Raw genomic sequence first — 24,768 nt, 5'->3', positions numbered from 1 at the left:
GTGTCTAAGGAATGGCATCATCATGCACATCGCTGATTAAATCAGGATCTGGACACCCTGCCCCCTTTACTTTCTTTCTTTCTATCTAATCATGGAGTTCTGTTCTCTATCTCTACTTTTACACATCAAGATCAAGACACCATCATTTCTTTTCTGATATACTTTAGTAGCCTCCTGACTACTCTCCACATTTCTATTTCTTCCCTGTTGGATCCGTATTCTAAAGCAGCCAGAGTGAGTTGTTTTGTTTTTAATGTCAAACAGAGCATTCATCTCCCAACTTCAGTTTTTTTTTTTCTCTTCAGTATTATGAACACTTTTAGTATTATAGAATAACTTCTGTACGTTCCTTAACATATTTTAGATCTTGGACTTTGCCAGACTTTTCCTTGATACAGGACCTTTGCACATGCTGTGGAACACCTCTCCCTTAACTCTTTGCTGGCTAACTCCATTCCGAGCTCATCTGAAATGCAATTTACTCAGAAAAGCTTTCTTTGATCACCTAATCTAAATTAAAATTTTTTTTGATTCAATAAATCATAGTTTTATTTAGCAAATAATTTAGTTAAAAATATATATACATACATATTATATATACATATACACACATATATTTTATAGATGAATATTCAGTTTGAATCTACTGATTAAGAGGGACGTTAGATGGGACCATGGTCATTTTAATTTTAGTCACAGTGTTGTTATTGGAAGCCACCAAACTTCTTTCCTGTTGTGTTCATTTATTGGATCTTGAAGGTCATATAAATTTATTATGCTCCCATTATATTTCTTTTGCATTTTCACATATATTGTGCATGTACAATTTATTACCAGATAAAATATCAGCCCAAATCAGGATTGGAAAACTCACACTCAATAAGTACCATGTGTCAGGCACTCTTATGTCATTATCTTATATAAAGCCCTAGTCATTCACAACTCACTAAAAAGAAAACTGACCCAGAGAATCCCCTGACTTGGCCAAGGCCATAGAGGTAGTAGGGGTAGATCCTTGGTGTAGCCTAGGTGTTTGGACTCCAAGAGGAGAGCTTGTTCCATATCTTTTACCTTAATTCTCTCTGGATGAACTCTTACAAATTGCTATAGTGAGTACAGTTTACAGTGTTCATTCACATGTATATTACTTCATATAATATATACATCAGGTTCTAGAAGGGGCATGATATTGTTGACATTTTATTATGGATCAAGCTTTTTATTTACTAACTCTTTTATTCCCCAGGACACCACTCTCAGGTGTTTGAGTTTACAGATGACAAAAGTTAAAGAGCTGTTGGTGAGGTCTCTGAGATGTGACACAATGTAATATTGAATTGTTAATGAGTATATTTTATTAGCCGGAAACACAAACTTTTAAAATTTTGATTATTGTGTCTGTCTGTTTTCTGTCTGGTTGGTTGGCTATCTGTTGATATACATCTATGATTGAGTATGTTTTAGAAAAAAATGTAACTGGTATCACTAGGCCTGGATTTTATAGATATTATTCTTAGGAGACGATAAGGCTTGTTTGTTTTTTACAGTTAATACTTTACAAAGACAAGTATTAACTAGATAAATGTTCATTAGTACTTAGATATGGCAGAAATAAAAAAAGTAGAACTGAAATTTGGGAAGTGTCATTGGGTGAGTCGAATTCTTTGGGCCAGGTAGGGTGTCCTTGGCTAGACCAAAACTGGACGTAGGGAAGGGATCGCGCAGGAGCTGGTGAATTAACGTCTCTGTCCATGCTTCCCCAGTGCCTTCCGTGGCTCTTGCCCACATACTGAATATGTGGTTATTGCAGGGCATTCTGATTTGAATGTATATTTTGATGTTTTGATTTTATGAAGCTACAATTTAAAAAACTCATGCTAATATTTAGTATGAATTTTACCTCTTACATATATATAGCATCTAAAAAAACTTCCTTAAATGAAGAAATAATTTTTCTCTACTAAAGACCTAGAGAATAAACGCATGTCTCTGAAACTAGAATGAAAGAGTAGAGCAGGGGTTAGCAAAATTTTTCTGTAAGGAATCAGATAATAAACATTTTTGACTTTGTGGACCATACATTTTCTGTTACAAGGGCTAAACTCTGCTGTTGTAGCATAAAGCAGCTGTAGACAACAAGTAAACCAAAGACCAGGACTGCATTCCAATACAACTTTATTTACAAGACAGGCAGCCGCTGGATGTTGCTGGGTGTGGGGAGGTCATGGCGTGCAGTCAGTTCCTCAGTGTAGCAGAGGTGGGGAACCTTTTTTCTGCCAAGAGCCATTTGGATATTTATAACATCATTTGTGGGACATACAAAATTATCGACTTAAAAACTAGTCTGCTGTATTTGATCAGGCTAATTTGGTGAGGCATGTGATGTTAGTTGGTATTGATTTCCAGGGTCTTATATGGCCCTTGGGCCGAACATCCCTAACCCATGATGGCTAGAGAAATGTATTCTAGAACTACGTGTAAGAAAGGGTGAGCTTCTCCTCCCAGCCCTCTTCATTATTGGATCTGTGTTCTGGGACAGCTCACTTTACATCTCAAAGAGTGGCCCTGGCCAGTTTTGCTCAACGGCTAGAGCATCAGCCTGCGGTCCAGAGAGACCCGGGTTCGGTTCCCGCTAAGGGCACGTACCTCGGTTGCAGTTTGTCCCCGGCCCTGGTTGGTCGCGCGGGTGGCAGCCACTCAATGTGTCCCTTTCATGTCACTGTTTCTCTCTCTCTCTCTCTCTCTCTCTCTCTCTCTCTCGCTCCCTCCCTCCCTCCCTCCCACTCTGTCTGAACAAAAAATGGAGAAATGTCCTCGGGTGAGGATAAAAAAATAAATAAATCTCAGAGTGAATTTATTCATTTGAAAAGTAGAGTAGTCATACATTTTCTTTTATGGGTGATATCTCTTTCTATTTTCTCTGTATTTAATACACATACTATAATAGTGAGCATGTCTTTTGTACACAGCAGGCTATTTAAAAAGTAAAACACAAGCTAAAAGTAGAAAGTTGTGAGAAAAATATGTATGTGAGGAGAATTTTGTGAGGAGTAGATCAGATTCTTTGTGGAATCAGGATGAATACATTAATCGATTAATAATTAAGTATTAGGTATGAAGATCATTATGGGCAAAAATTGTTTCTTGTGAATTTTGTGTCATATAGTATCTAACTAGATAGAGCCATTGATTGATTATTTTATAGTATTTTATGTATACATTCATTTACCAATTAATTTAGTAAATGTATTGAGCCTTCCTTCACTCTACATGAAGGACTATGTTGAGAAAGTAAAAATAATGAGAACAGCTTTTTTTAATCTCAAGGAGCTCACATTCAACGAGATGAACATTTACATTTTTAAGTTCTGTATGATAAACTGAGGTGTGTACGTATAGGGCACCACTAGGAAATCAGAATCTTTGGAGTAACAGTAAGTGCCAAAGGGACCTTCATGGAGGATGGATGTCATTTAGTCCTTGAAGGATGAGTAGGAGATTTCTAGACAGAAAGATGAAGGACAGTTTGAACTGAAGGAAAAGCATATGCACTTGTAAACTTTGAATGAAATCGCAGGTTGTTCTCTCGGACTAGAAATGGAGGAATGCGAGCGAGTGGGGGATGTGACGCTCAGAGCTGGGCTAGGGCCAGGGCATGCAAGTCAGGGGATTCGGACAGTTTTGGAGTCACGGAATAGTTTGGGAGTCTGAAAGATAATGACGCTTTTCCATAGAAAAATTTGTATTACCTGACCATTCAATATTTCACATACAATTTTATGAATAAGGATGTTCACTTTGTCATCATTACAAACTTTCTATGTGCTTCTTTCTTTAAAAATAAAGGGAATCAGTGTATATTAGTATAGACGATTCCTGGCTTATAATAGTTCGACTTATGATTTTTCGACTTCACAATGGTGCAAAAGCATCAGTAGAAGCTGTAATTTGGATTTTGAATTTTGATATTTCCTTGGCCTAGTGATATGCGGTATGCTATTCTCTCCCGCTGCTGGCCAGCGGCAGCAAGCCTCAGCCCGCCTCAGCCCAGGCCAGGCACTCCATCACCAGGGTAAAACCTGAGCTCCACAGTCTACTATGTTGTCAGTATTCCTTGGATATTGTGTTCTGAGCATGTTTAAGGTAGGCTAGGTGAAACTATGATGTTTAGTAAACTAAGTGTGTTAAATGTATTTCCACTTTGATATTTTCAATTTAAGATGGACGGACATGTTAGTACGTAATCTCATCTGTATTCAAATGCTTCGTGGTGATGCTTGATGCAAATACTCTTGATAAGCTTAAATAAAGTTTTTTGCTTCATTTACTTAAGGTTCTGGAAGTGGATGAGATTGTGCTGAAATTTTCATGATTATGATTTCCTTAAAGAGATCATTAAAGCAAAATCAGAGAAGTCTTCTTATTGGTAAATATCCACACACCTCAGTCACCTAACTGCTGAAGAGATTATAGCTTTTGATAGAATTTCCTCATCTATAAAATGGTACTACTCATAGGACCTACCTTATAGAGTTGTGAAGGTCAAATGAACCCATCCAAGTATAGCACTTAGCCTGGGGTTTACACATAGTAAAAACTCAAGAAATGTTAGCAGTTAACACTGTTATTAGAGTTGTGGAAAATCTGTAATTTCATTTATGTACGTTTATATATGAAGTGCTCACAAATATTCAAATTCCTTTATTGAACATGTCAATAGTCCTGGTTATTTGCTGCATAAACGTCTTTGTAGGCCCATCATGCATTATTTCTTTTGGAATAAAACTTCCTTAACTGAAATACCTTTCACAGCACTGTTAAGCTCTTCTCGATGGGTTGCATTACCTATTTTCTGTATAAAACAGCAGCAGTAGTGTAGATCAGTTAACTAATGAATAATATTATGTGCTTTTTTTTACAGCTTCTAATATTCAGTGGGGAAATATTCCTTGTTAAGAGACATTGACGAGGCCAGTTGGCCTAAAATTGGATCCAGCAGCTGTGTTTTGAATCAAGGCCCCACATGTGCACTTCACACTCTTTCCCTGCTGTGCTTGTCTGCTTCTTTATCTTGCTTCAGGGAGCAGCCTTTTTGGGTGAAGTTTTACATCCATGTTTTTCCTGGTACAACCAGAAAGGTGCTTCCATGTAATTTTATGCTATGTTTATTTACATTTATGGAGTAGCAAAACTCAAAACAACAAAAGATTTATTTATTTATTTATTTGTTTGTTTGATTTTTACAAACCGTCCTCTAGTATAATTGTAACTCTGGCTACGTATGGAGATTTTAGCCTTTATCTGTTTTCCTCCAGACTCCCCAATCCATCAGTTGTCAATGTAAAAGAAAATGTGTATCAAAATTAAACCTTGGAGACAAAATTAATTAAGGCACTAGATTATTCTTATATTTAATTGGCACCAAAACCTGTTTTTTTCCCCCAAAAGAAAGAAATCTCATATTTTTAATATTTTGACAGCTAGAAATAGTCTAGGTTTTATTAGTTTATGTGCAGGAGCCAATATTAACCAGTGTAATTTTATTGGTTCTAGTGCTTTTGTATTTCTTTGCCCTACTGTTTGGTTAATTCTTTAAAAACATATTTTAAAGAATATATTCATGTACACAACATTATCGTGATTCAGTTTAAGTGTCTGTGGTTATAAGTGCACTTCATTTCACCTAATTAAGTTATTTAGTCATTTACACATTAGCAGCATACAACGTATTTCACTTTTACAGGAACTTATTTTAATTATACCTACAGTTCTGTTCTCCATTATATCCATAGATCAAGCTGAATAATAGCAGTCTTAAAAGCCATATGCTAAAAGTGATTATGGGTCATTAAGGCCAAATTAAGGTAACATTTCTGATGGCCACAAGCGGAAGTCTAACTAACAATTACTGTTTTCTTTTGCTTTGGGGAACTCATTCTATTTGGCTTTGATGTTGACAGTCTTATAGTTGAATGCCTGGTTCTTACCATGTTTTGGTAGTTGCTTTGATCGTGCTAACTTTTTTCTGGGGGGAAATATATACAACACATACTTTCATTTAGTCAGAAATTTGTATTCAGTAAATTTACTGCCATCTTTTAAAAAATAATTATGCTTTTCTTTTGCCTTTTCTCTTTCTGCCTGTCATTAAGAGCCATGTAGGCAACCAATTCTCATAATATGGGAATATATATATTCGAATATGTTTGTTACTTTGTTTAATAATGAAAATTAAGTTGTGCCACTTAAGAGTGACCTAAATAAGGACAATTTCATCCTTCCAAAGAAAAATGCCCTGTCTTAATCTCTTTTGATGGAAATTTTGTCTAAAAACAATAACAACAATAACAGTCTGACTTCTAATAAGTCAATATTTAATTCTCATTTTGGTTGGCCTAAAACCATTTATTAAGAAAAAAAGGACATCCTTCAGACTTATCCATGTGTATTTTGTAACCTAAGGATGTGTGGCTCTAGTGTTAATTTTCTCTTTGAGAAATACTTAGGTTTTTTTATGGAAGTAAATAATTTTGGATTATTTTGTTGATTATATAGACATATAACTAGGGAGGTCTATTTTAAATTATCATTACTTGATTACCTTCCAGTTTCATAATCTGTGATTGAACTGAATATGATTTAAGTGGGAAAACAGCAATTAAAACATTCCAGTTTAGACTCTCACTCAGTTAGCATTTTGTTGGATTAATGAAGATTTTCCTACATTTTCAGACTTGGAATGTATATGGCAGTTATACAAATATTACTGTGGTTGATATGGAACTTCTGCATTTTGGTTGGAAATAAAAGTTTCCACCAGCTCATATAGTTTTTTAATATTTCACTTAAAGTGATAGTTCAGTGTGGACATGTCAGTGTAGAAATTGACAATTTACCTTTTATGTAAACGGGGGCAAATAGGACTCTATATTTCTATTTTGTTGTATCTGCATTTAAGAAAACCACAAGAAACAAAGTAGTTACCTAAGGATTGAAGAGGGATTAAAGAGTAATACGTATGTTGGGGATGAAACTTTGAAATGTATAACTTTTTATATTATTAAATTCTTGAACCATGTGAGTGGATTTTCTCTTACTATATTTACTATATTTATAACTACATTAACACCAAACAAAAAATTTGGTAACAGTTACAAATGGTTTAAATATGTTATGAATTATTTCGTTCAGAATTCCAATCATAAAATATGAGTTAATAAATGAAGGTTAGAGTGCAGTCACCGTTATTATTCTGTTCATGCAGTCATTTCCTATATTAATTCTGGGCCAACTTAAACATGTTAGATATTTTAAAGCAAAGATTTGGATAATACCATAGTATTAACAATCAGACTGATTACAAACTCTGAGGGAGAAAATTGTTGGACCAAACAGGAATTTGTTGGTTCACAGACTGGCCCCCATACACAGAGGGCAAGGAGAGACGGAAGAAGGGCAGAGCACTCCAGATTGGTAGTGGTAGATTTTATAAGCAAGAGAACTTATATGCAGTCTTGTCGTGGATCTCCACACCTGCCCATCAGAATCTTAAAGTTTATAGAGAGGCCTTAAGAGGATTCAGTCATGTATCAGTCCAAATGGTCCAAACAACGCCTATTCTCTCAAGGCTGTTTCCTGGAAACAGCTTTGGCTACCAGAATGGTGGGCAGAGCATACATTTCAAGCACAGGGGAGCCAGTGAGGTTCTTCGGTACTCCGATGGCCTGGGTCCAGCTCACGGTCAGTCGGTCCAGCTCACGGGTCAGTGTCTTCTCAGTGACCCTCCTTCAACATAGTTGTACATTTACATATGGCTTGGTTGATGCATTATTAGGAGTTGGGCGGGACAGAGACAGGTGCTCTTGGATGATGAGGAACTTGTTCTTGGATTCAGGGGCCACAGGAACTTACACAAAGTTGGAAATGGGAGGAGTGAGTACTGGGGACAATTTTAAATTATTCTTAAAGTACTTTACTGACACCAGAGTTATTTTAACCTGTCAAAATACGACTAAGATGCCAACAAAATTCTCTTCAGTTTCCAGATTTGTAGATGCTAATGCACTTGAAATGAATAACAGTAATGAAATGAGATGATTTAGTAATTTTATTTTAATGAGCAATTGATTGATTTTAACCTTTTTCTTAAGAAAAGAAAGGTGACATGGTGTACATATATATTATACTATGGAAAAATTTCTCTTTGAAATTCTCAATACAGTAGGCCTTAAAACATGAAACTGTTTAGTTGGAGAATTTGCATTTGCCTATTAGTATTTGAAGACCTACTATGTTAATTTAATATCTTACTTATGTGTTTATTATTATACTATTGGGAAATTAGGCTACTTTTTTTTTTTTTACAATGGTGTTTTTACTGATTGATCTCGTCTCTGAAAATATTGAGGTGCTGAAGCCATTATTATAGTTCTTAAACAGTATTATTCCTGAAAGGGGGATGTGACATACAGGGCACTGTGGGGGGGGAAATGCTGTTCTGGGAAACCACTCAGTCCTTTTAAAGTCAGAGAGATTAAACAATTTGGAATTTTAAAAATCTCATTGGAAGATAAAGGTATATAAGCTCACTTAACTATTGATGATATACAAATTAATCTGCAAAGAATTAAAAGCAGCTTTGTTAATGGTAGAAGGCACTTTCAGTTAATAAGGACATTAGTTCTCATTTGGGGTGAGGTTGGCCTCTCATTTATTAATTTCTGTTTAAACTACAAATAGAAAGAACTCCATTTTTACCAGGCTTCTTGTCACAAGACCCTGTCTCTAAAGAGAAATATCGTTGATGGAAAACCAGAAAGACTAAATAGATGTATTTGGTCTCACAGGCAGTCCATTAATTTGCTCAAATTAAATATTATCTTTAAATATTGAAAGGTTAAATGTACACTGATAATGGGTTTAGACAGCTATTAAGCTGTAATTGCTTTCTAATGCAGTTACTAAAAGACATTTGATGTAACATATTGAGAAAGAAGGATTAGGGACTTTTCTCTACCTCAATTTTAACTGAGAGTTTTATAGCTTTAATTCTGGTGGTTGTAAGAATTGGATAACAACCGTTTTTATGAGAACGCATACAATGTACATAAAATATCCATGGGCAAGATTGGTGAGGGACTGCATGGTGTACAGTATAGTTAATGTTCATCCTTTTTGCAAATCTGCAACGTCAGTACCATCAAATCAATTCTCCACCCCAAATGTTTTTCTATTAGATAAAAGTGAAATTTCTGAAAATGTCACCTGTGTATGATTTCTACCCATCTATGTTGAATTATTGTGTTTTGTGCACTGGATGTAGGGATACACTAGCGACCAAATTAATTTGAAAACTCATTCTGCTGGAGAGTTTCATCTGGCTCAGGTAGTCAAACTGATGGCTTTCACTGGCTGGAGAGGCAGCTTGCTTTTAGTATTCAGGTTGTTTGAATTTGTAGGATGATGTTTTCATGATTTTGCAGGTTGGGTTTTGTGAGTTGAGTTTTCAGGTTTAACAAGTTATTGTTAACTCAAGAACACATGCTGGTTGAGTGAATCACTTGCCTCTAAAGTTCTGTGAAAGGACAAACAATTTTTGGAAAGGAAATGTAAAGGAGAGCTAGCTCTCCAAAACATCTTTCCTTTGTGAAGTATTTAAATGTAATTGAAGTATGAGCATTCATCAGGAAAAAAGTCACCTACAGTTAGGACATCCAGCTGAAGTAGTTTTGATTTGAACAAAGAAAGGGAAAGCAACACCCTGCTGTAGCCCTGGCCAGTGGGGCTTAGTGTTAGAGTGCTGTCCAGTTTACCAAAGGCTGCTGGTTCGATGGCTGGTCAGGGCACATACCTAGGTTATGGGTTCGATCCCTGGTAGAGGGGGTGTGCAGGAGGAAGCTGATCTCATATCAACGTTTCTCTCTTCCTCTCCCTTCCTCTCTCTCTAAAAATCAACAAACTATTCTTTAAAAACAAAACAAAAAGCAACAAAAAAGACTACCCTTAGAAAAGAAACACCTGGCTATTGATCTCCTCACTTGTCAGACTTTCTATTGATAGGCTGCCTCTGCTATTTGTCGGCTCATCTAAACTGATTTATATTAACAAATAAGAAATTTACAAATAAGAAATCATGTTTTTAGAGGTCTTATAAGTGACTTGCCTAATTTAAAGTGGAGTACAAATAAATGTAATCTAAGGCACAATATTGGAAATGTGAAAAGATTTAAAAACAAATTTTTTTCTTTATTGATTTTTAGAGAGAGAGGAAGGGAGAGGAAGAGAGAGATAGAAACATAGATGAGACAGACCATTGATTGGCCACCTCCTGCATGCCCCTCACTGGAGATTTGACCCACAACCTGGGCATGTATCAAACCAGCAACCTCTGGGTACATGGGTTGATGTTCAACCACTGAGCCGCACCAGCCGGTCATGAAAAGAATTTTATTTTATTATTTATTTTTTTGTTAATCCTTACCTGAGGATATTTTTCCATTGATTTCTAGACAGAGTGGAAGGGAGGGAGAGAGAGAGAAATATTGATATGAGAGAGACCCATTCATTGATTGCTACCTGCATGACCCCAACTGAGGCTGGGGATCGAACCTGCAACTCAGGTACGTGCCCCTGACCAGAATCGAACCTGTGACCCTTTAATCCTCTGGCCAATGCTCTAACCACTGAAGCAAACTGGCCAGGGCAAGAAATGTGATAAGAATTGAGAATACCGCAGGATTACAGGGGAGACAACACTACTACTTTTATTAACTATAAGCAGGGAAGAATTTATAGGGAATTTGAACTCAGTGTGTACCTTTAATTAATAAAACTGGTAATATAACCCTTAAAATCTTTTCCTTGCTTCCCAAATAAATGCTCTGCTTTATTCCACACAAAACCTCATTCCACACTAAAATTAAAAGAATAGAAAATTATATTTCTAAATTTTACTGAAATGGTTAAGTACAGAATGTAATTGCATTACCCACAAAAGTCTAATGTATAAAATTTGTAATCCTTTAAAGTAAAACTAGGATACCGTCTGTGCCAAATTTAGTTATTATTTTTATTTTTTAATCTCATCTGAGGATATTTTTCCATTTATCTTCAGATAGAGTAGGTGGGAAGGAGCGAGAGAGAAACATTGATGTGAGAGAGACACACTTGTTGGTTGTCTCCCGCACGACCCCGACCAGGGCTGGAGACAGAACTGCAACCGAGGTACGTGCCCTTGACTGGAATCGAACCTGTGACTCTGGTCTGTGGGCAGATGCTTTAACCGCTGAGCCAAACCAGCCAGGACTAAATCTCGTTTTAAAATTCTGAGCTAGTTTGTTTTATTTTGTACTTAGAAAATTTTATAACTATTCACCAGCTAACTATACTTTTTTCAGAAATATTTATTTTCAAAATTATTATGCTTAATAATATGATTTTAATATATACTTTGGGATCAGACCTACCTACCTTTCTCCCTCCCTCCCTCTATCTTTCCCTTCTGTTCTTTTTTCCTATTTTTCTGTAAATAAAACAAATGAAAAAAATAGATTGCCTTGGATTGGGTTAGATATTATCTAAGGTCATAACATCCTAGGGTTGGTTCTGTGAGGCTTATTTTAAGACTTGCATATTTAATACAGCTTTTAAGTCTTTTATATCATCTACATATGCTGAGAGCCGACACTATCTTCCCCACACCGAATGCCTTGAAGATTATGATATACCATACTACCCATTCTTGGTATTTACTGATCCACTGTGTACACAATAGACTGCAGAGCTTTGTAAACTTTCCCTCCCAAACGAAAGACAGTAAATACATAAACACAGGGAACTTGGGGACTTGGCTGAAAGTTGCCACCCAAAGCTTGAAATTTATTTGAAGACTGGTACAAAACATATTCATGAAGTTGAAGCACAGTAAGACATGTGATGTTTAATGTTTATCCTGTCTCATTTGTATTCAGGGCACCCTTTCCAGAATGGGGAGCACATTTTTAAAGCAATGCTCTTGGGTATTGAAGGGTATATTTGCGGAAGTCACAGTCGTCATTTGTTACATGCTGCTCTGCCTTTTCTCCTGTTAAATACCATGAGAGTTTTGATCTTAAGATCTTAAGGTTTATTAGAAGCAAACATTGTTACCCAAACAAAGTCCAGGCAACAAAATCACCCAAATAGGACATTAAGTGACTGCCATATATGACGTTATTTTCTTCAGAATTATTGAAATACTTTGGTTGATGGCAAATGTGGAATTTTGCTGACATCTCTGAGTTACTCTTATAAAAATGATCCTTGTCTTTTCATATGAAAACTTCCATTGTGTTACTAAATAATGGAGTTGTTTTTTGTGTGTATGGGGGGGTACATATACACATACCTGAAACAGGATTTGACATCTATGGTATTTTATCCCTCTGTGGTTTGTGTTCTTAATATGACCTACACGAGCACAAATATGAGCAGTGAATAAGTGGAGAGAATACCCTGGAAGTTTTCTACTTTACATGTACTGTGATTGCTTCTCTTGCTATGCCATTCATTTCTGATTTAAATATCTAATGACGCTCATCAAACAACATTTAAACTTTGTATGAGATCCTGTAAATGTTCCTCTAGATCATATTATGAGTAACAATGGATGAAATGAGCTGCGGTGGAGAGGCGGAGTTCGGTCTGGGGGCTCTGCAGCTGTTGTGATGGCAGCAGAACTCGTCCCTGAACCGCAGCCATCCATTCGGTGGCATTTTGCCCATGAAGCGATGTATCAAAACAGTATTACTGGTACAGTTGTTTCATTTTTGCATCATTTTCAGGTTCAGCGCTGGCATGTTCTCTGGCCTGCACTTTTCTCTTCCTGGCCATTAAAGAAAAACAAGAACGGATACTTTAAGGTGGTGGTAGAAGCATGAATGAAATTACTCAAGAAACGCCTCTTTAACATTGAGAAATTGGTCACAAGCCAGTAGTTAATTTATTTTAAAGTAAATTAATCTTGGGGCTGACAGGTGTAGTAGCCAGTTTTCTAAGATAGGTGTAAAGTCTTTTTTTCCATGTCATAAATGTCAGGATTGAACCTAAATTATTTATAATATATCAATGACCTTAATTTTATTTATAAGCTACATTCTATGTAACAGAAATTCAGTTTCGCTGACTTTTAAACGTAATTTCTGAGTGTGAAGTAGTGTAAGGCACTCTGCTAGTTTCTGTTAGGGATACGAAGATGGGCAAAAAGTAGTTCCTGACCTCAGAAAGCTTTTGTGCAGCACGGTTGGAGATGACGGGTATAAACAAGTAGGGACCCGCGGTCAGATGCAGTAAGGTGTTTACACGGGCTCAGTGGCGGAGTCTTTGCACGTGCGAGCCCCGTGTTAAGGACTTCCCTTTGAATTTCAGTCATTCGTATGTCACCGTGAACTTCCTGAGAGCTGACTAAAATGGCGATGGCCATTTGATGTTGTTTAGTCTAACACTCCAGGACTTAATTCAGTACAGAAAATACAGTTTTTTCCTGTCTTACCAGAAAAAGTAGTAGCCAGGAGTTACTTTTTTCTCTTTATGCTTTTTCTTTTAAATCTGATTTCCCTTATTTCATTTTCCCCTTAGGCTTTTGAGGAGGAGGATGTATTCTGAAGTATGTTTTAAGTAAGTTGAGGAAAGTGACTTGGCAAGGGTGAAGTGCAAGGTTAATCTGTGCAGGGGAGACAGTGAAGAGCCCTTCGGAGGTAAAGAGCAACAGAGAGTCAAGGTGCAGTGGACTGTCCTGTGGACACTGGAAACAGGGGAGCTGGGACTGGGCTTGATGCAGGTCGGAGGAGACAGGATGTGGTTGAGACTGTTCCAAAGTCAGACCGTAGAGTCTGAAGCCTGACTCTTCCAATCGGTAGCTGTGTGACCTTGGAAAAGATAATCTGCCTCTCGGAGTCTAGTTTCCTCTGAGCCTAAGTTAGCTCATCTGTAAAGTGGCAAGAGTAATAATGCCTACTTCATGGATCTGTGAGAAGCGTGTGAGATAGTCCACAGAAAGCACCGACTACAGTGCCACCTGTTTAAGGAAAAAGCACTAACATTAGCTGTGATTGACTGTATGTGCCCACCGTGGAGGGAGAGAGTGGTTTTCATGTGGTGTGAAGAGTAGCATGTAAAGAAGATGGCTTGGCATTGGCATTTTGGTCACTTGGCAGTGAGGAGAGAGCGGACATTTCATTTAAATCCATGCAGCCCTAAATGTTAAAGGATTTGAGGGATAAGCATAATGACTTTGATTCAGATATTTTAGGAGGTGGGGCATAATGGATACCCGATTCAGTCCGTTTTTATTGGAATCGATGAAAATGACTACATAAAGATTTAAGAGGAGGGGGCATTCTTTTCTCCACAGCTGGTCATGAGCCCAGTGTAGTTGGCAGTAAAATGGATTGTTTGGAATGTCTCCCTAAAATCCTGTAATTTAATTTTCATTATTTATATAACACAGTCAGTATACGTGGCACTTTATTACGCACACACGAGACCAAATTTCTGGACTGTGTAATTTTACCAGCAAAGATGCTGTAACTGAAATATTTGTACCTACTAAATTAACTGTTCCTCGGTAAGGTACCACCGCTGTGTTCCGTGGTCCTAATCAGTAAGGGGGAACATAGTGTTGGAGATGAAATAAGGACTCTGAAACTGGAAAAAAATAGTGCTGGGATGATAAAGGGGCCTGTGTTATACTACCTATAAATTCAGGGTCTTTGAGGAGTCCAGAAACACATATTTTTGAATATTGAAGTTAGAATAAATAGCAATCAAGTTGGGTTCTACAAGGTACAAGGAAACTTTTAAAATAATTATTACAGTAGTGTCTTCCTGTAGCATTTAACCTATTTTGTTTTATACACTTTTAGAAACACAGTTAGAGAAGGGTGGTTCTCCTGGTACGTGACTGAGAAGACGGAGTGAGACCAGCGCATAGTACTGGGGACCAGGAGTTGTTCCCACAGCGAGTGCATTGGCCATGTTAGAAAAGTGCATGAGTTATTGGGCTTGATTATTCTCTGATTTCAGTTCTTGGTTTTTGAAAGAGTCATCCGAGTCAGGAGTAGGCTAATAATTTATGACAAGGAACAGAAGGTAGTTTCACAATTGGTTTAGTAGTTTTATAGCGAGTAAAAAAGATGTTCTTGAGATTAGCAAGAGGAAGCAGAATTGAGGACAGTGTAAGCATCCAGGGTTAATACTCGCTCAGCATATGCTCATGTGCAAGCAGGAACCAGGAAGAATTGCAGTCAGCCCTTGACCAACACAGGTTTGAAATAGACAGGTCTACATACACGTGGATTTGTTTTAGTAAATACCTGTACGGGTTTCCATCTGCAGGTGGGAGTCTGTGGATGTGGAGGGCTGACTGTATGCATTGGTCTAAAATAGGAAACTTGAACATCTGAGGATTTTGGTATCTGCGAGGGTCCTGGAAACAATCCCCTGTGGATACCAAAGGGCAGCGGAGTTTTTGGGGAGTCATAGTTATACATGGATTTTTTTTTAATTGTGCAGGGATCAGTGCCCCTAAAAACCCCATGTTGTTTAAGGGTCAACTGTATATTATGACTCCACTGCTGGAGAAGATCTGTGTGCGACTGCTAATTTATCTTACAGATCATTGAAGGTGCTGCCCGTGCTCGGAGAGTACCACCTAAACCAGGTTCTCAGCCTGTGGGTCGCAACCCCTTTGGGGGTCGCCCAAGACATAACAGTAGCAAAATTACAGTTATGAGGTAGCAACGAAAATAATCTTGTGGTTGGGGGGTCACCACAACATGAGGAGCTGTATTAAAGGGTCGCGGCATCAGGAAGTTTGAGAACCACTGCACCTAGATGGAGTGGCTTCCTCCCAGGATTCCCTTTCAGAATTTTCAGAAAACAAAGCAATAAATCCACATGTTAATTATTAAAGTAAACAAAGCAAATCATTTCACACATTTTCTATTTCAAGAAATTAGGATTCAGATGTTATCCTCAATTTTACATATTCACATCTTTAAGCATCACTCAGACTTAAAATTACTGAGCATTGTGAGAGGTTCATCCGAACACACTGATGATCAAGGTGGGTTCTTGAAATGGGAGGATCAGGTTGGTGAGATGACAAAACCTCTTTCTTCTCCCTGGTTGCATAGCGGAGTAGGAGCACTATGCCATTTGATGGGGATTTCTGGTCTGAATTGATAAAGGAGAGTTGTTATTTTATGCCCTCACTGTTGTTTTTATACATCACCAAGGCACTGCACAACGGCAGTTTGTTTTCCAGAGAGGTCTGGGACCCGAGCAGCGGGGCACGAAGCAAGGGTTTACAGCATTGTTTTTAAGGCTCTTTTGGCTGAGTTAAATTTCCCTGGGCAATAGTTTTCTCTCAGTGCTCAAACAGTGTGTGGAAAGATGGCCTAGGAAATGTTTGGTAAATGCTTGGAAAATGTAGATGTCGACAAGGTTCTGTTAGGGAAGTTTGCACCTGTTTTTGTTTGTTTGTTTGTTTGAATTCCATTTCTTAGCAAGGGTTCTAATCCTGAAATTCTTCACACAGTGGGTATAAATAGACACCAGGGCTAGGTGTAGATGGCTAGCTATATAGCTATATATTGACGAGATCTACAGGATGTCAAAACAACTAGACATTTTACACTTTGTCAAAACAACTGACCAGTTTAGTGCAATCGCTCAGAATATTTTATTATAACTATAAGCATGAATGTTGGTTTGACAGAAATTGTATTCACAGTATAATTGATAATATGATTTCGAAATGCATTCAGCCATAGCCTTGCAGGAATCCTGTCATAAAATATTATTTTATACCATCATGTTTTTAAAAGACAACATTGATAACATGGAATAGAAAAAACACAATTAAATTGAAGTGGGGTTTTAGATGGCAGTGCAGGCTGCCTTGCTTCAGCAACGATGTTTGAAGTTTAAAAACTGTAGAAGTGGATTTGTAGTAAAGCTCTGTGTGTTTTAAAGTACTGGTGACTCAACAGCTGTCGGGAATCCGTCTGGAAGCAGCTTGGAACTTTGGAGAATGTTTCTCGGGAGCTGGAACATGATCCTCCCTCAGCCCACACAATGCAGGATCTGTGCTTTTCTTCCTCTGATTCTTTCCTTTTCTCCGTTTCCCCCTCTTCACTTACTCTGATTGATGGAAACACGTGCTGGGAGCTTTCCCTGACATTCTTTCCAAACACTGAAAGTATGAAATGTTATGGTGGTGCTATGTCTATTTTTGAACGTAAGGCTGTTAATGTAAAGCCTGTGTTGATATATTGGGATGAATTATAATGGTGATATTATTACAGCCTTCAAAGCTGAAAATTTATTATTTTTCTCACCTACACTTGGTTGCTGATACTTGATCATAGGAACATGCTGTGCATATGGTTAACTTGGGGGACTTATTTGCAGATTCTCAGAAGTTAGACTTTATCCTTCTTTATACCTTCTCTGGCCCCCCTCCTTTTATTGAAAAAAACAAATAGAAATACAATCCGCCATAGGCTCACTCAGCCGCTGCTTGTTCCCTAGTCACTGTCATTATTGTTACTGTTTACAATGAAGACATTTTTGCAAATGACTGTGCAATACAGTAAAAATAGTTTTGTCTGTTGGACTGCTTATCATGACTCTTTTTTACTTTTAAGCCTTTAATTTATGGTTATCCTTGTTCTGACATCTGTATTTTAAAATGTCTTTTTATTAAGAAGGTCACATTGGATTTAAAACGCCAACAGAAATAAACAGTACGGAATGTGTAGTCCCGAATGGAACTCTTAAGTTACGAAAAAATGACCTTTGGGTGAGATTATTTTTAAAGTCTGCCTTGCTAAGGCATAGGTTCCTTGGGGACCTGTCTTCCTTCATCATTGCTGTAGCCCTTGTTCCTAGTATATTGTCTGGCCCAGAGAAGGTATTTCATTATTATTCACTAAATGGATGAATGAAAAAGTGAATAGGATGACTCAGTGCTGAATTTACTTTATTTTTAAGAATCCTCATCTGAGGATGATTTTATTGATTTTAGAGAGAGAGGAAGGGGGAGAGGGAGAGACAGATGGACATCGATGTGAGAGAAAAACATCAATCGGTTGCCTCTCAGACGTGCTGAACAGGGATGGAACCTGCAACCTTTTGGTATATGGGACGGTGCTCAAACCAGCTGAGCCACCTGGCCAGGGCTCCGTGCTGAATTTAACAGCAAGAGTTTATTTCCTTGGCACCTGTTGCTTGACTGGAAGACAAAACTGTTTGGTCATAAATGATCACAAAATATGTACATGTACTAATATGGAGGAGAAATGTGTACACACACACACACACACTATTAATACTAGTTTATACTTAGGTGGCACTTATTATGTGCCAAGCACAGTTCCAGGTGTACTTCATATAGAAATTTATGTAAAACTTATAACCATTTTGTGAGGTAGCAGCTATTATTATCCTTGTTTTCAGAAGAGGAAACTGAGGCGCATACAGGTTAAATCATGTTTCCAAGGTCCTGGGCTTTTAATTGGCTGAGCCCACATTTGAACGTGAGCGGTTTGATTCTGTAGTCACTGCTCACGCTCATGACTGACTGCTGCCTGTGCCAGTGGATCACATGCACACTTCTGTGTAACACATGCCTGTGCATCATTTATCTTCCCTACTGTGGAAGTCCTATAGAAATGCACGTATGTTTCAGTGTTACCAAACACTCTTGTATTAGCTCTTTGAGCGCTGATCTTGTTATTTTTTGCTCATTCTGGTCTTTTGAGTTGACTATTAAGTGTGTATGTTGGTTTTCCTCAAGTGTTAGGTTATGGACCCCAGGGCAACAGGTGATTAATTTCTGTCTCCGAGATTCAGTTACTGCCTTTAGGAATTTACTTACAAAGCGTTGAGTATACTTATAATATACTCATAGAATTTGGTCCTCATTTGAGGTAGGTGTGTATAAAAATTATAATTAGAATCTGACCAAAAGAAACTTATATTGAGGTCTGGGAGATAAACAGATAATTTGTAGAAGTAAGAAGGAAAAGAAATCTCCGAAAGAGAAAGCGTGGAGTCTTGGAATTTTTTCTTGTAAGGGATGTTAGGAATTGTATTATCTAAGCCTCACACTGGTAAGGCAGTTAGAGAAAAATCCTTCGAATCAGGGGAGTCCAGCTCTGGAATGAGTTATTTCACCTCTCTGTGACTCATTTTCCTTTTCTTGGAAATAAGATGATAATAATAATACTCAGCTCCTTAGTTATATTGTAAGGATTAAATGAGGGAATAAACATACATGAAGTACTTTAAACAGTTCTCACACAAAAGGATGTGCTTAATAAACATTATCATTGAGGTTATCATTTTACAATTGAGGAAATTGAATCCCAGAAAAATTGAATTACTTACTGTAGGTTAACCCGACTAGCTAATGACAGAGGCAGGACTGGAATCTTGACACACATGTAGTCAGCGCTGATAGCATGTGCAATAGAATTGTGGTGAAGCAAGCCTCCATTGACAAATAATAATACATAATTTCTGCATTTACTTTGGATCCTGAATATATGTGGTACTTTTTGCCATCCTTCCTTTTTTTCCTTCTGGGGAATACATGTTGGGTTGATTTTTTTTTTTTTTTTTTTAATGTTGATATGCCAGTATTAAGGGAAGGGGGGGGGGGGGAAAAAACAACCACAACAAAAAACAACCTTATCATACTTTTTCATACATAATCCAAATTTCAAGTGTATTAGTTTTGCGAATTCCATGGCAACGTATATATCTGTTTTTCAGTTCATGAAGGTATTTTGGGAATTGTTGGCTCCTGCATGCTTGAGCATTTACATCTTTCAGCTATAGAAATACACTATGTATCCTCTTCATTTTGTGTTTGTGCTTCTATTCAGAATGAGAATAAAAGCAGTTAGTTTCTGGGTTGTAATATTCTTCAGTGAATGGTGGCTTTCTAAAACAGTAACACCTTGACTGAAATGAAAACTCTTCCGTATCATAAAAGATATTCTAATTGCTGCATCTAGTTAAAAGGAGAATAAATCACTGGGAGATTATTTTAAGTGCCTTAAATATAATCAAAAAGAATAATGGACCTTGAACAGCTTGACAAGCTTGATGAATTCAGACTGTGGCTGATTTCTCCTGCCTTCTAAGGGAAAAGGAGAGCATTTTACTTTCATGGTATATTATCAAAGATCATTTTTGTTGGAGTAGAGAAGGGAACCCTTATTTTTGATGAGCACTTGCCATGTACTAGGCATTAGCTAAAGAAGTCCATTATCTCATTTAATCTTATTTAATCCTCCCTAATGTTTAGATAACATTGCCCCCATTTTACATCTCAGAAAAATGAGGCCCAGAAAATTTAAATATCTTACCTCAAGGTACACTGCTGCTAAGTAAGATCAAGTGTGCCAGCCTTTAGGATGTGACATCAGAACCTGTGCCCTTTCTCATCATTACATTGACTTTGTTGTCACACATAACATTTTCATCCCCTTTCATATAGAATGGGTGTGTCCCAAAGAGTTTAATTTTTCGAACCTCTGTAAAATGGGAACAGTCAGGTGATTGTCAGGGAAAAATATGTGTAAACCTCTTTGCTCAGTGCTTAGCACATAGCAAATGGAATAGTGTCTGGGAAAATTTAGATATCACCAACTGGCAAATGATATATTTCCAACTGAGCATTACTTAAGAGTTTTAGGTTATGTTTAATTAGCTAAATCTTTATTTGTGTCTGTAAATTGAACATTATGGCTATGGAATTTCTCAAAATGTATTTTACAGATTAAAATGTTGATGAGACTTGCTAAAATATTATGGATTTTTTATGGGATTTACCTTCATGAATGTATAAAAATTTAATTAATCGACACAAGAGCAATGTTAGTGTGACAAATTGCATGTGTGTGTATGACTACATATGCGTGTGTGTTGGTCATTGCTCTGTCTGTAGGAGAGTGAAAATGTAGATGGTTGGAAAATTATGTTAGAAGCAAATATTCTTTAATTATTGCATTATATATTTTTTTATAAAGAATGTTATTACTGGTGAAGTATTTTTGCAAACACTTTTTTCCCATGCAATAAATATGAAACATTTTTTTTGGTGGCTACCACACTTATTTGTATCTCTTTTATAGTACATTTGAATGCTAGTTTGCAGACTCTTTTTCTTAAGTCTGCAAATGAAGTACAAGTAAATCGAATACATAAAATACAGAGATTCTATTAGTGTAAATGTCTGCCACTGTGAAGAAGATACATTTTTTTTTTATCCTCACCCGAGGACATTTTTCCATTTTTTTGTTCAGGTAGAGTGGGAGGGAGAGGAAGAGAGAGAGAGAGAGAGAGAGAAACATCGACGTGAAAGGGACACATCGAGTGGCTGCCACCCGCACGACCAACCAGGGCCGGGGACAAACTGCAACCGAGGTACATGCCCTTAGCGGGAACCGAACCCGGGTCTCTCTGGACCGCAGGCTGATGCTCTAACCACTGAGCCCAACCAGCCAGGGCTGAAGAAGATACATTTTAAATAATAGTCAAACAAATTAACTTTTAAGATTTCATGTGTGGTTCTGCTGGTGTTGCTCAGTGGTTGAGCATTGACCCATGCACCAGGAGGTCACTGGTTTGATTCCCCGTCAGGACACATGCCCAGGTTGTGGGCCTGATCCCCAGTGGGGGGTGACCAGTAGATGTTCTCACTCATCGATGTTTCTATCTTTCTCTTCTGCTTACTTCCTCTCTCTAAAATCAATAAAGGGAAAAATTTTTTTAATTAAAAAAAAAGTTTATGTGGATATTTGACTCTATTCATATTAAGCATTCCATTGATGGCATTTATCCAACTATACTCATGGAAACTTACAGGAACAAACCTCCTTGCTACTCTTTTCACAGAATTTTAATTTTTTTTCCCTTAAATATTTTTTGAACTAAAGAATAATGTAAAATCGTGTATTCCCATGTTCATGGTTTTCTTTTTCTTTTTTGGTACGTGCCCCTAGCGGGAACCGAACCTAGAACTCTCTGGTCTGCAGGCCGACGCTCCAACCGTTGAGCCAAACCGGCCAGGGCCCATGTTCATAATATTAAACCTAGTTTTCATACATTCACATTTATAGATATGCACAAATACTGAACTTACTCTCTCCTAATGTTCAAATATAAAATCTTATAGAATATTCTATCAACACATTCTTTCAATTCTGGGTTTTGTTGTTGTTATTGTTGGTGGTGGTGGTGGTGGTGGTGGTACTGTGGTGATAAAGAAATCTAGATTAATGCTGGTCTTGGTCTTTCTTAGTCATGCATAGGTGGTAAGTTTATGAATGTTACTACCTAAGGGTTTTTTAACATGTTAAATAATGTCCTGTTTGCTCTTCCTTGACATGTTGAGCCAACTAAAGAGACAAATAAGTACAGACGGGATGACTGTGGCTCCATAATCAGGGATGAACATATTATGATCCATCTTGATCCAATAAGCAGATAAATTATTTCACAATTGCATTATTTAGTAAGTGAGAATACTATTAGATTTTTAGCAGAGGTGCTGGTAGATAAGCTCATCTTTCTTGACTTTTTTTTTTTAATAACTTTTTATAGTAAATTATATAACTACTTACTCTGAAAAGATTACTTTTATACTGATTTGTTTCTGAGAAATATGCTTAGAATGTTTATGCAAAAGCATTTAAGGGAACAGATTAAATAATGGACCAAAATTGAATTTAGCAACATTAAAATTATTTTTATTAAGAATAGAGAATTTAATGTTGAGAATATTCATTCATAAACAGATTATGAAATCCTAACCCCATAAAATACACTTATAGATATCTGTGTTTTTAAAATTTTGTGGGTAACACAATAAAATGATCATGCTTTCCTAATTTACAGTAATTTTTTTTCACATTATATGAAGCAGGATAACATATGAATTGCATGAAAAAGGAATCCTTCTAAAATTGTTTCCTACATTAAAACTGCAGTTTGCAATGTAAAAGGTCATATAAAGGTTAAATGATGTTAAAGATAATATGTATAATGAAAATGGGAAAAGAGCATTTAACAGGGATTTATCTTTTTATGGTTGTGGAAGGCAGTAGGGGATCTTTGCATATTTATTATTCACATGGTAGCATTATCAAATTCATTGGTCTTCAGATAGAATATGGAGTTCACTATGTGAAAGAGATACATTTTCTACACACGTACACACACATGATATCAGCAAATGTTGGAAGTCTTACTCTTAAAATATATTCTTTGTTTTTCTGTATTATATATTTTTGTTAAATAAAGTAATTTGAACAAAATAAATATGGGTATAATCTTTCCAAGGAATAGTCAGTGATTCAGTTTTTGAAGTGGAAAGGATGAATGAAGTTCTGTAGACATAGAAGAAATCTTGAGAGACCAAAACCCTGATTTATTGATAAAATAGATGTTTGTGAAAGAGAAGTTGTGCCCTTTTCGTTTACTTTCTCAATTGTGAGATTTTGATATGCCTCACACTTAATGATTGTGGAATAGGGACACATTTATTGAATTATTATATATGAAGAATAGTAAATTCTTATGCAAGGAATTTCTCTAACTTGTTGCAAAAATGTAATAATCATGGCTTTTATAAATTTTATGGTTAAACTCATGATTAGGCAGACTGGGGGAGTGGTATCAGATCATACCCTGCCCATATAATCAATTACATATCTTGGTAATGAAGACCTGCAAATTAGTAAAGATGTTTGTAACCAATCAAAATAGATGTCATCAAGTTGATGAGTTAAACTTAATTGTATTGGGCAGATATTGAGCATCCATTTACTCTTTTGTTTTTTTTTCTAATCTTCACCCAAGGATAGGTTTTTCATTGATTCTAGAGTGAGAGGATGGGAGAGGGAGAGAGAGAAATATTGATCAGTTGCCTCATGCACGAACCCCAACCAGGGATCAAATCCCAACCTGGGTATGTGTCCTGTAGGGAATCAAACCCGAGACCCTTGGTGCATGGGACGATGCTCTAACCACTGAGTAACACCAACCAGGGCCCATTTACTCTTATATTAGGCAAAATATCATAATTATTTAGTGGGGAAAAAATTCTGTTCTTTGTTTTTTAGATGTTCTCTGTTGTTTTTTAGGGGGGCGTTCTACAGATTTACTGTGATATGTTTGCTTCTATTTTTAAATTTATTCTGTTCCTTAAATGTGCTGATTATGTATCTTTCAAAAATTCTGAAAGCTTCTCAACTGATATTTTGTATATTGCCTCTTCCTCATTCTCTCTGTTTCCTTTATGGACCTCCTTTTGGAAAGTTTTGAAGCTTTTCATTCTATACTGTGTCCCTTTATATGTTTTGTATTTTCTCTCTTTTTTATCTCTCTGTTTTATCCACTATACTATAAACTCTGTTAGAATCAAAGTCTTTGTTTTGTTTAATAATATATACAGTACTAAGTGTTTATAGGAGTGACTCAGAATGGACACACAGACGCACAGTGTGTAATAGAGTATTTATTGATGAATGATATCTGCATAATTTCTTCTATAGTTAAGTTAAATTAGTTTTTACTGTGTCTGATCTGCTGTTTAACGTTAAGTTCTGTTTTTTTAATCTCAATGGCCATATTTTTAATTTTCTTTTTGGTTTCATTTCAAACTTGTCCTTTCATTGATTTTTTTTCTTTTTTTATCTTTGTTGACATTTTAAA

At 36.7% G+C, this 24,768-nt stretch overlaps 1 protein-coding gene across 8 annotated transcripts in view; it reads left to right on the top strand.

Annotated features, from left to right (window-relative positions):
- Positions 1–24,768, top strand: part of TCF4 (transcription factor 4) — a 349,525-nt gene that overhangs the window by 25,288 nt on the left and 299,469 nt on the right. The gene's annotated exons all lie outside the window — the stretch shown is intronic.

Source organism: Molossus molossus, unplaced genomic scaffold (genome assembly GCF_014108415.1).
Source record: "Molossus molossus isolate mMolMol1 unplaced genomic scaffold, mMolMol1.p scaffold_m16_p_6, whole genome shotgun sequence".
NCBI classification, from domain to species: Eukaryota; Metazoa; Chordata; class Mammalia; order Chiroptera; family Molossidae; genus Molossus; species Molossus molossus.
This window is presented reverse-complemented; position numbering and strand designations above follow the sequence as displayed.